General features: G+C 41.6%; 1 pseudogene; it reads left to right on the forward strand.

Annotated features, from left to right (window-relative positions):
• The first annotated feature begins 1,352 nt into the window (after positions 1–1,352).
• LOC140209450 (UDP-glucuronosyltransferase 2C1 pseudogene) lies at positions 1,353–10,099 on the forward strand (annotated as a pseudogene).
• The last annotated feature ends 3,384 nt before the right edge of the window (positions 10,100–13,483 follow it).

A 13,483-nucleotide genomic window follows, 5' to 3' on the forward strand; every position in this document is an offset into this window, starting at 1 on the left:
CATCAATTCCATTATCCAAACCATTCACAAACAATGTGAAAAGTAGCAGTCCCAATACTGACTCCTGAGGAACACCACATGTCAACGGTACCCAAGCAGAAAAGGCCCTGCTCGCTGGCTGCATCCTACCTGTCAGCCATTCCTCTATCCATGCCAGTGTCTGTCCTGTAATGCCCTGGATCTTGTCTTGTTAAGCAGCCTCATGTTTGGCACCTTATCAAATGCGACTGAAAATCCAAGTAAATGACATCCACTGCCTCTCCCTTGGTCATCCTGCTTGTTACTTCCTCAAAGAGCTCTAAGAGATTTATCAGGCAAAAGTTCCCTTCACAGAAACCATGCTGACTTTGACTTTATTTTATCATTAGTCTCCAAGTACCCCAAAAGCTCATCCTTAATAATAGACTCCAACAATTTCACAACCACTGAGATTTAGCTAACTGTCCTGTAATTTCCTTTTTTTTCTGCTTACTCCCTTCTTAGAGTGGAGTGACATTTGCAATCATCCAGTCCACCAGGGTCATTCCAGAATCAAGTGATTCTTGAAAGATCATGACCAATACATCCGTTATCTCTTCACCAACCTCTTTCAGGACACTGGGACATAGTCCATCTGCTCCAGGTGACTTATCCACCTTAAGAACTTTCAGTTTTCCTGGCATTTTTTTCTTTATAATAGCACTCCCGCTCCCTGACAATCACAGACGTCTATCACACTGCTAGTGTCTTCCACAGTGAAGGCAGATGCAAAGTACCCATTAAATTCACCTGCCATTTCTTTATCTCCCAATAATACCTCATTAGCATCATTGTCTAGTGGTCCAAAATCTCTTTATGTGATTGTGCTGCTGATACATGTGACTTGTGCTTCTCCCTCTCAAACAGCAGTATGAATTCAATCATATTATGATCACTGCCCTGTAAGGGTTCTTTTACATTATAATCTTTGTTATTCATTATAAATGTAAATTATTTGGATTATGAATGTACATGACATGTTTAACAGCTCTAGTGCAATTACAGAGTTTTCTGGGCTTCTTGATAATGAAGCAAGTTATAATGAATTCCAGGGATCACTTCGAGAGATGGGTGGAGGAACGGCAAATGTAATTTAACTTACATAACTGTGAGATGATGCATTTGAATCAAGCTTTTAGTATTGCAATTTTTGAAACCAAAACACTGTTCAAACAACTTGAAAGTGCAAACTTTGATTTAATACTTACAGATCCTGTTCTTGGTACTGGACCAATGCTTTCTCATTATTTAAAAATCCCGCAGGTGTACAATGTTCAATGGCAGATAAGTGAGGAAGCCCATTTCTTCTCTGCCCCATCACCACTTTCCTATGTCCCAAAACCTGGCTCACAATTGACAGATAATATGAATTTTATCCAAAGAGCAGGTAACTTCATGCTCAATCTTGATCAACTGGTGTTTGCAGAATTTTATGTATACCCAATTTATAATGAAATCTGTAATCAATATCTGGGACCAGACACAGACATTCAAGCACTTCTCTGAGGGCTGATGTGTTGCTAATGAGGGTTGATTTTGTATTTGAATTCCCAAGACCCACCATGCCAAATATTGTGTACATTGGAGGCTTCCAGTGTAAACCAGCCCGACCACTAGCAGCAGAGTCTGAAGAGTTTGTTCAAGGCTCTGGGAAGCATGAACTTTTTGTGATGTCACTGGGGGCATTGGTAGGTTCTTTGCCTAAGCAGATTAGAATGGAAATAGTTGAGGCTTTGCTCAAGTATCCCAGAAGGTTATTTGGAGATATGATGGGGAAATCCCTCCCAATATAGGTAATAATACACTACTGACAAAATGGATCCCTCAGGATGACATTCTGGGACACCCCAACACACGAGTCTTCATTTCTCATGGTGGTTCCAAAAGCATTTACGAGGCCATCTACCACAGGGTGCCAGTGATTGGCATGCCTCTTATTCACGACCAGTTTGATAATGTAGTCCGACTTGAATCCTGAGGTGCAGCAAGGGTACTTAAAGTTTCAACAATGCGTTCAACAGATCAATTGCAGGCACTTAGAGGTGATAAATGACACACTTCAACAGGACAAATGAAGAAACTCTCTGCTCTCCACCGGGACCAACCAGAGTCGCCAATGAAGCGAGCCGTTTTCTGGATCGACCACGTTGCCTGGCACAAAGGAGCAGGGCATTTGCGCTCTGTATCCTACCGGCTGCCCTGGTACACTTACTACAGTGTGGAGGTGACGGTTTTTCTGTTGTCCATGTTATTCATGGTCACAGTGCTGGTGGTTGTAGCACTGAAGAATCTTTGTCATTTTGGATGTAGAAGAAAGCAAAAGACTGAGTAAGGTTAACCTATTTTATCTTGGGAGATGTAGTTTTATGTTTTTAAAAATTATTGAAGATGTTTTTCCTGCAGATAATCCATGGAACCTTATATTATGGAAATAATAATCAGGAGTAATAAAATAGTTGAAGCAGTGTTCCCAGACATTTTTCTGTTACTGCCCTCTGGGCTCTCCAAGCATATATCCAGTGCCCTCCTCTCTCTTTCTGGCTGGTACATATAAACTATTTAAAAAATTCCTTTATATGATGCACAGTTAAAGAGATTGGAACTTCAAATTCAAAGCAGTGACAAATAATTGCAAAAATTTTTGTTTTTTTCAAAGTGACAAATAAAATTATTTATTTATTTGATTACAGTGAAAGCAATTTTCATTCAGAATTTCAGCGTGTTCATTGGTAGTTCAGTTATTTACTGTAATTTCATTGTATTTTCATCTTTCTGTGAGATCGATGGGCTTCATGCAATGACAACAGCCTCTCAACATCAGGCTGGACACCACTCAGAAGGAGTTTCAGATCCCCAGGTTTGACATTAAAAGCAGTATACATTTCAATTTTACTCAAAAGAACTGACTGCAAACCTGATGGATACAACTTAAGTTAAATTCCCACATGATTCTGAGTTGTTTGAAGCCTGTTTCATGCCTCTGCTCATCAATAGAAAACAGACATATACAGATGTACTAGTTGCTTCATGGACTGGGATGACAAACAAAAATGCAGGAAGTTGAGAAACTAAAGAGAGTAGTGGACTCAGCCCAATATATCACAGGTACATCCCAACCCACCATCAGGAGTATCTACAAGAAGCGCTACCTGAAGAAGGTAACATCTGCCAATGATCCCTATAATCCGGGTCATGGCATTTTCTCTCAACTACCATTGGGCAAGTGGTTCACCCACACAACCAAGTTCAAGAACAGTTACAACCCTTCAACAAATCAGTTATTAAATCAACCTGTACAATCATAATCACTAGCTATGTACAACAACATGATCACATTGTACGGCAATGGCCTTGGTTAATTTTATTCTAATTGCAGTCGTTCTTGTAAAAAATGTGTAATCTACATTGTTCATCTATGTTTTTCTTGTAAATGTTGCATCTATGATGTTATGTGCCTTTGACATTGCTGCAAGCAAGTTTCTCATTGCAACTCTACATACATGTATGTTTGGGTATGACAATAAACTGGACATTGACATTTTGAGTTCATTAGTGTTAATATACTTGCTAAAATAGTGAATTTGTGCTGCAATATTTTCAATGAACCTCAAGACTAAAGATTATTTTAAAGACTTATTAGATCAGCATTATTTGTCTCAAAATCAAAATCTTGAATCTTACAGTGACTGACAAGCAACAAATGTGCAAAAGAAGATAAATTGTGCAAAGCAAAAAATATAATACCGACAACATGAGTTGTAAAGAGTCCTTGAAAGTGAGTCCATAGTTGTGGAATCAGTTCAGGGTTGTTCCTAAGATGCTGAGGCTGTGCCTTCAGGCTTCTGTACCTCCTCCATAATGATGTTGATGAGAAGAGGCTGTGGAATTCTGGAATGTTACATCTCTATTTGATTATTTAACTATTTTACATTCCTGTCGGACACCAGAATGAATATAGTGAACATAAATGCAGCGAAATGACTGAGACTGTCTTGAGGAAATTTGCAAGAAAGAAGGTGTCTAATGATTAAGATTCCATGACCAAGGGATTAAGCAGCTGCAGACACCATTGTCAATGGTGGAGTGCAGGAGACTTGCAGAAAATTGATGTTAATGAAACAAAAGTGGAGATTTCTGGACTGTTGTGGGTCAGAAGAGTTTACGGAGGTGAGGAAAGGAAAGATCATGGAAGGATTTGAAAGCAAAGATAAAGTTAAACAACACAGAGAGGTAAAACATCAATGAACACAGGGGAGATAACTTGACAAATTTACTATCTGTAATAACTAAAAGTAAACAAGGCACTTCGTTCAGTGGTAGAGGAAGAAAACTTATCAGCGGGCACTTTGACACAGAAACAAAGTGGATGGCATAATACAATGATTTAATTGAAAAATGACTGAGGTTGAATTTCATGAGATCAGTAAAGGAAGAAAAGTTGACACAGAGGAAGAAGACAGTCAATCTGCCACAACATTGTAATGTGGACTGTGTAAATGATGGAAGGCAACTGTCCAGTCAGGCTGGACAAACCCAAGTTGTTTTCTCTGGAGCATCAGAACATGAGGGAAAATCTGAAAGTCATTTATAACATATTGAGATGCATTGATAGGGTACACAGGCATATACATTTCCCGGGGTAGACGTGTTGAATAATGGAATACATGTATTTAAGGTGAGAGGAGGTAAATTCAAGAGAGATACACAGTACAGTTTGTTACACTTCCTCCCACTGTACTCCCTTTGCACCCATAACTAAATGGCCAGGTTCTGCTCCAGCTCCATGTACAAGTTTGCAGATGCTACCACTGTAGAGATCTATATCTCAAATAATGGTGTGTTAGTGTACAAGAAGTAAATCGATAGCTGGGGAAAATGGTGCCATGACAATACTCTTTCATTCAATGTCAGCAGAACAAAAGAACTGTTGTTTGACATCTGAAAGGAGGGCTATAAGCATGCTCTTGTCTACATCAAAGGTACTGAGGTTGAGAGGATTGAGAGCTTCAAGTTCTGGGGAACAAATATCACCAATAACCTGTCCTGCTCCAACCACACTTATGTTACAGCCAAGAAAACACACCAACACCCCTCTTTCCTCTGATGGGATTCTTAATGAAGGGTCTTAGCACAAAACGTTGATGTTTCTTATTCTCCATAGATCTTTCATATGGCATGAATGCTGCCTGAACGGCTGCATTTGCTCCCGCATTTTCTGTGTGTTGGTCTAAATAACAGGTGATCAGAGTTCAAACCTCTGCTATGTCATATCTGATGTACACATGGGAGATTAGAAGCTTCATGAGCCAAAAATTCCAGGAATCTTTTTGAATTCCTTGAACCCTCTTAATAAACTAGGGTCAAAGTCACTTTAAAAGTTTGTTCATGCGATTCTGTGCCTGGAAATATGGAATTCCAGAGTCAAGAGTTTAAATTTAGGTTTAATTTGTGTTTCCCTGTGAATGTTGCTGACATGTGCCTGTAATGCTGCTTGAAGCCAAGTTTTTCATTTATGCCTGTGCATGATTATACAACCTCTTCTCCTCCATTTTCACACTGAATACCGACGTGCATCAAGGCTGCGTGCTGAGCCCTCTTCAGTAGACTGCGTTCCTGTACACGGTTGTAACTCCATAATCAAGTTCGCAGACGACACCACAGTGGTTTGCCTGATCAGAGGGGATGACGAGACAGCCTACAGGGACGAGGTCCAGCACCTGGCCACATGGTATGCCGATAACAACTTGGCCCTTAACACCCAGAAGACCAAGGAGATTATCGTGGACACCAGTCATGCTAAGAGCCACACTCTTGTCCCCATCTACGTCAACGGAGCTGTAGTGGAGGGTGTATCAAGTTTCAAATTCCTTGATGTCCACATTCCTGATTATCTCACCTGGTCCCTGAACTCCTCCATCCTGATCAAAAAGACGCAACATTACCTTCACCTCTGTCCCAGGATACTGACGGACTTTTACTGCTGTACCATTGAGAGCATACTCACCAACTGCATCTCAGTGTGGTATGGCAATTGTCCCGTATTGGACCGCAAAGCACTCCAGTGGGTGGTGAAAACTGCCCAGCGGATTATCGGTACCCAATTGCCCACCACTGACAACTTCCACCATAAACGCTGCCTGGGCAGGGAGAAAAGCATTTTCAAGAATGCATCTCACCCTAACCATGGACGTTTTACTTTCCTCCCATCCGGTAGGCGCAACAGAAGCCTCTGCTCTCGCACCAGCAGGCACAGGAAGAGCTTCTTCCCTGAGGCTGTGACTCTGCTGAACCTCTCATCACAGCACTCAGCAGTATTGCACCCATACTGGACCGTCTCAGTACTGTTATAATTGTATGCTGCAGCATTTACTTTTTCTTCGCAGTTATTTTGTAAGTAATACAATTCTTTTTCACTTTGGTCAGATGCTAATTGCATTTCATTGGCTTTGTATCTGTACTCTCACAATGACAATAAAGTTGAATCTAATTTAATCTAATGTACATACTTGTGCGTCTGGCAATAAGCTTGACTTCGACTTCTATGCTGACTCAGGAGACACAAGCCAAACAACATTGTTCATACTGATAAAAACATTCGGCAGGACTGAAGAAAAAGTGAATGTATCACATTGAATATGACCCAATCTCCTAGACTTGTCTCCAAAGAGCCGAGAAATGCAGGTCACTTTTCGTTTGCTGAAATCACAACGACATGAAAGAAACACACACAAAATGCTTGTGGAACGCAGCAGGCCAGGCAGCATCTATAGGAAGAATTTCCAGCATCTGCAGATTTCTTCATGATTGCGGCATCAAAGAAAATCTTTCTATCACTCACGAGGTGTTCTTTATTAGAAAGTGTAAAATTGCAATTACTTCTCTAATCCTGGTTATTTTTGGGTACATTTTATAACCAGCTTGAGGTTGAGTATGTTGACAATGCATTTGTGTAGAAACATATTAAAATTACCAACTCCGGGAATATGTTAGGGAACGAAGTTCTGATTTCCAGTGCCCGCTCAGCTGGAGTTGACAATGTACGCTCCATGAAAGGAACTCATTCAGCACAGCCCATTCGGAAGTTGTACCTGCAACATCATTTCGAGCTTTTCAGGGAGGTAAGGAAGAGCTTGGATGAAGTTAGAGCAGTGAAGGTTGTCAATATGGAATCAATTTTGGACTTTACAAGGTCCTGTGTGGCAGGTGGATTTTGGAAGGTTTGGTCACATAGGATTCATGGGAGCTTGTGAGGTGGATTCAGAGTTATTTCGGTCGGAAGGAGAATGTCAATTCTCTGACTGGAGGGCTGTGACTAGTGTGGGGTCCCACCGATCTATGTCAGCATTTTTGGTATTTATTATAAATGTAGATTATTTTGGATATGAATAAACCTGATATGGGATATATTGTATGGGAATTCTCACTCAACTGCCGTTTTAGTTGCAGTTTACGTACTACCGTCGGCTGACGCAAATGTAATTTGTGATGCTATTGTTTCGACCTTTGCTAAAATACGAACTCTAATGTGTTTGCTTTTGTTGGCCGTTACCGGGTATTTCAATCATGTTTCTCTCGAGGCAACAATACCAACTTTATATCAATATGTCAGCTACAGGGGGCATGGAGCACTGGACCTTCTGTTTGCAAAAGTAAAGGATGCATACATACCCTTCCCCTGCTTGGCAAATCTGATCACAACCTGGTCCTGTTAACACCCAGGTATTTAGCTCTTGTCCAGCAGCAGCCCATGTCAACAAGGAGTGTAAGGAGGTGGAAGCAACACACATGAAATGCTGGTGGAACTCAGCAAGCCAGGCAGCATCTATGGAAAAAAGTAAAGTTGACGTTTCGAGACTCTTCGGCAGGACTGGAGAAAAAAATAGATGAGAAGTAGATTTAAGAAGTGGGGGAGGAGAGCGAGAAACATAAAGTGGCAGTTGAAACAGGGAAGGGGAGAGATGTAGTAAATAGTTAGGAAGTTGATTGGTGAAATCGCAGTTAGAGCTAATCGGGCTTCCGTTTAAATCATTACAAGAAACTCGGAATCTAGGAGCTGATCAAAGTAAACTTCAGTTTAGACAGAAAGCAGCAGGAGACTGCATTACAAAGAGCAAGTCACTCGAGATAAACAGAAGGAAATCTAAAAGATTAATGTCTTTCGTTAAACAACATTTAAGCAATTCAGGTACTCTAAAAACCAGAGACCCCTAACTTAATGATAATGGTCCATGGCATAAAAAAGGTTGGGAGCCACTGGGTTAAATGTTTTTGTTGTGAATTTATAATGCTTACCAGTATTTTTTTTAACAATTTTACTGCAGACTCAGTGTGATCCGCTTTTCTCAAGATGGGTAGACCTGGATGGAAAGACAGATTGCAGATTGCATCTGCTCTTGGTATTATTTTCATCACACTGACTTGTCCGGTTACCCAAGGGGCTAAAATATTGGTTATACCTGTGGATGGAAGTCATTGGATTAATATGAAAATTCTCGTAGAAGAGCTGAAACTTCGTGGACACAATGTTACTGTGCTTTACTATCCTTCATCTTCACATATGAAGGAAAATCCTGATCTCTATCAATCCATTGTTACTCAAATTCATGAGAAATATCAGAAATCTCTGTCAATTATGATTGAAAGAATTGTGGAACTGTCATTGAAGGGGTTACAGAATGGTGGGACCATTTGGGACCATATGAAGCTCCGAAAATCCATGAAGCATATTTCATATAAAGTTCACAAATGGAATCAATCATTTGGTATTGCAATTTTTCAAAACAAAACTCTGTTAAAAGAACTTGAAAGAGCAAATTTTGACTTAGTACTTACAGATCCTGCTTTTGGTACAGGACCAATACTTGCTCGTTATTTGAAAGTCCGGCAGGTGTATAATGTTCGATGGCAGATGAGTGAGGAAGCCCATTTCTTCTATGCCCCATCACTGCCTTCCTATGTCCCAAATCTTGGCACACGTTTGACAGATAATATGAATTTTCTCCAAAGGACAGGAAATGTCATGAATAATTTTTTTCAGCTTCTGTTTAGGGAATTTGTTATATACCCAATTTATAATGAAATCTGTCATCAATATCTCGGACCAGATACAGACATTCAAACAGTTCTCATGGGGGCTGATGTGTTGCTGATGAGAGTCGATTTTGTATTTGAATTCCCAAGACCCACCATGCCAAATATTGTGTACATTGGAGGCTTCCAGTGTAAACCAGCCCGGCCACTGGCAGCAGAATTTGAAGAGTTTGTTCAAAACTCAGGAAAGCATGGAATTATTGTGATGTCATTAGGATCCTTTATTGATTCCTTGCCAAAGCAGATTACAATGGAAATAGCTGAAGCAGTTGCTCAAGTGCCCCAGAAGGTTATTTGGAGATATGATGGGGAAATCCCTCCCAATATGGGTAATAATACACTACTGACAAAATGGATCCCTCAGAACGACCTTCTGGGACACCCCAACACATGAGTCTTCATTTCTCATGGTGGTACCAATGGCATTTACGAGGCCATCTACCACGGGGTGCCAGTGGTTGGCATACCTTTTATTTTTGACCAGTTTGACAATGTAGGCCGACTGGAATCCCGAGGCGCAGCAAAGATGCTTAATGTTGCAACCATGCATTCAACAGTTCTATTGCAGGCACTTAATGAGGTGATAAACGGCACATTTTATCGGGACAACATGAAGAAACTCTCTGCTCTCCACAGGGACCAACCAGAGTCGCCAATGGAGAGAGCTGTTTTCTGGATTGAGCATGTTGCCCGACACAAAGGAGCAGGGCATTTGCGCTCTGAATCCTACCGGCTGCCCTGGTACACTTACTATTGTGTGGATGTGATGGTTTTTCTGTTGTCCATGTTCCTCACGCTCACAGTGCTGGTGGTTGTAGCACTGAAGAAACTTTGTCGTATGGCATGTAGAAGAAAACAAAAGACTGAGTGAGGTTACCCTGTTTTGTGTTGGGATATTGTGTTTTATGTTCTTTATAATTACAGTAATTGATTTTTTTCCCCAGAAGTTAATCCATGGAACCTTCTTTCCAGAATTCATGAATTTAGCAAAGGCTATCATGAGAATAAATCAGCTGTGATAGATATATTAAATAATAGACTTTCTGCTTTGATACACACAAAATAATTGTAACTACTTGATTGACATTTGAATGGGAAAATAGGGGACGTAAGAGAATAATGTGACCAGAGCTATACGGGAAAACAATGTACCGGAATTTATAGAAATTGATGTTGATGCCGCCAGGATGGAGACTCCCACAATGGAATGTGTGGTATTGTTTCTCCATTTTGTGTTTAACCTCAGTGTGGCAGCCGTGGGCAAACATGTCAGTGTGGGAATGGGAACATGGGAATTATACCTGCCGGCCAGTGCGAAATCAAAACTGTTGTAGTGAATGGCAAGAAAATGCTCAGAAAGAAGGTCTCAATCTCCATTGAGTCTCACTGCTGTAGTACAAGCTGCAGCAGATGAAATAAGGAAATCAAATGTATTCCTATGTTTTCCATTCCCCTTTTGGCCACTTTACTCCTTGTCTTCCCCTCCCTGCCCTCATGAACTGTCCATGACTTAAACCACCCCCAATTCCCACCTCCCCCCCAGTTCCCCACCCCCTTTCGTTTTTGCTCTGTGACCTGTTGTCGGCTCCCATCAGGTGCCATCTTCCTCAGGCCTTTGCCTCCTCCACCACTCACCTCCGAGCTACTGACGTCATACCCTTTCTCTCACATCTCCCAGGTTCCTGCAAATGTTCCCAACACCTTTAGTGTGTATTGCTCAAGATCTCCCCCATTTGCAGAAACCCTTGTGTCCACCTGGAGATGATAACTTTAAGTAATAGGGTTACATTTCCAGATGAGTAAAAGCACATTCATCCAGTTATATTTTCTGAACAATAACCGTGGGCATTATTATGCAAGTATCAGATTGCAGCTCGGATAATAGGGTGTTGATTACAGGTGGATAGGTACGGTACAATGCAGTTTCTGAGTGGGTTTTGCTGCATTTCCATTGGCTGGTTAATCTTGCATTGTGCAATCCCTTTGTTCATTATATATGTTTGTATGTTTCTTAGATACATAAACATCAGGCTCCATTGTACACTGTTGTGACCTCTATGTAATCCCGGCAATGAGATATAATAATGTATTTTTATTAGTAAAAGATATATAACTAATTCAGCTGATCTGTGAATAAAGAAATATTCTTTTGAAATGTAGTTGATTTTAAGGATCTTTGATTTCTGTCAAATTAGTTTTATTGCTCATCAATCCAAACAGCAGTTCGGTCTAAAAAATATGCTAGAAAGGTCAAAGATCACTGTCAAATGTATCTTTATGCTGATTACAGTACAGAGTAAGTAGTTTTCAATGTGCAGGAAAAATGTATTTACATGTATCATCTGCAGACAAATGGGCAGAAATATCAAGTGATCTGAAGAGGAATGAGCCACACAGTTCCCTTAACCTGTTGAGTCACTCAGATTCGATCAATGTATTGTGTACATTAACCTTAACATGTTTGCTCAACGACAATCTATCAATGTTCATCAACCAATTATCCCTCTGGACCAGGGGTTCCCAACCCTCTTTATGCTGTGGATCAATACCTTTAAACAGGGGTTCTGCGGACCCCAGTTTGGAATCCAGCTCTAGACTAAGTAGCTGAAGTAACTTGAGTGGAAAGAGTTGCAAATATCCTAAATTTGTAACATACAAAATGCTTACACTGGTATACCCCTCCTCCAACTTATATCCATTTGTATCTATACATCATTGTAATGTCAAGTTTCAATTGAACACAGGCCTAGGTGATGCAAATTGTCCTTATACTTTATCCTATCACTCCTTAATTGTGGTTATATTTGCTCTAAGATGTGATACCCCAAAATGTAATCTGTCTAGAGCTTTTGTTTTGTTTGTCTGATATCTAATGTATTTTTATCACTTAATTATTTAGTGCTTTGTGTACAATTCCACAATAATTAGTATTTATATACACAGTAGCCACTTTATTAGGTACATCCTGCAATGTTCAAAATGATAGGAGATGAACAGGAGGGGGAGGGATGGAGCCAAGAGCTGGACAGTTGTTTGGCAAAAGGGATATGAGAGGATCATGGGACAGGAGGCCCAGGGAGAAGGAAAAGTGGGAAGGAGGGAAAAACCCAGAGGAAGGGCAAGGGGTATAGTCAGAGGGACAGAGGGAGAAAAAGGAGAGAGAGAGAGATAGAAAGAATGTGTGTATATAAATAAATAACGGATGGGGTACGAAGGGGAGGTGGGGCATTAGCGGAAGTTAGAGAAGTCAATATTCATGCCATCAGGTTGGAGGCTACCCAGACGGAATATAAGGTGTTGTTCCTCCAACCTGAGTGCGGCTTCATCTTTACAGTAGAGGAGGCCATGGATAGACATATCAGAATGGGAATGGGATGTGAAATTAAAATGTGTGGCCACTGGGAGATCCTGCTTTCTCTGGCGGACAGAGCGTAGGTGTTCAGCAAAACGATCTCCCAGTCTGCGTCGGGTCTCGCCAATATATAGAAGGCCACATCGGGAGCACCGGACGCAGTATATCACCCCAGCCGACTCACAGGTGAAGTGTCGCCTCACCTGGAAGGACTGTCTGGGGCCCTGAATGGTGGTAAGGGAGGAAGTGTAAGGGCATGTGTAGCACTTGTTCCGCTTACAAGGATAAGTGCCAGGAGGGAGATCAATGGGGTGGGATTGGGGGGACGAATGGACAAGGGAGTCGCGTAGGGAACGATCTCTGCGGAAAGCGGGGGGCGGGGCGGGGGAGGGATAGATGTGCTTAGTGGTGGGATGCCGTTGGAGGTGGCGGAAGTTACAGAGAATAATATGTTGGACCCGGAGGCTGGTAGAGTGGTAGGTGAGGACCAGGGGAGTCCTGTTCCTAGTGGGGTGGCGGGTGGATGGAGTGAGAGCAGATGTGCATGAAATGGGGGAAATGTGTTTGAGAGCAAGAGTTGATAGTGGAGGAAGGGAAGCCCCTTTCTTTAAAAAAGGAGGACATCTCCCTTGTCCTGGAATAAAAAGCCTCACCCTGAGAGCAGATGCGGAGGAGACGGAGGCATTGCGAGAAGGGGATGGCGTTTTTTCAAGAGACAGGGTGAGAAGAGGAATAGTCCAGATAGCTGTGAGAGTCAGCAGGCTTATAGTAGACATCAGTAGATAAGCTATCTCCGGAGATAGAGACAGAAAGATCTAGAAAGGTGGGGGGGGGGGGGCAGGTGTCGGAAATGGACCAGGTACACTCGAGGGCAGGGTGAAAGTTGCAGGCAAAGTTAATGAAGTCGACGAGCTCAGCATGCGTGCAGGAAGCAGTGCCAAATCAGTCGTCGATGTAGCGAAAGAAAAGTGGGGGACAGATACCAGAATAGGTTTGGAACATAGATTGTTCCGCAAAGCCAAC

The sequence above is a fragment of the Mobula birostris genome, chromosome 14 (assembly GCF_030028105.1).
Source record: "Mobula birostris isolate sMobBir1 chromosome 14, sMobBir1.hap1, whole genome shotgun sequence".
Lineage (NCBI taxonomy): Eukaryota > Metazoa > Chordata > Chondrichthyes > Myliobatiformes > Myliobatidae > Mobula > Mobula birostris.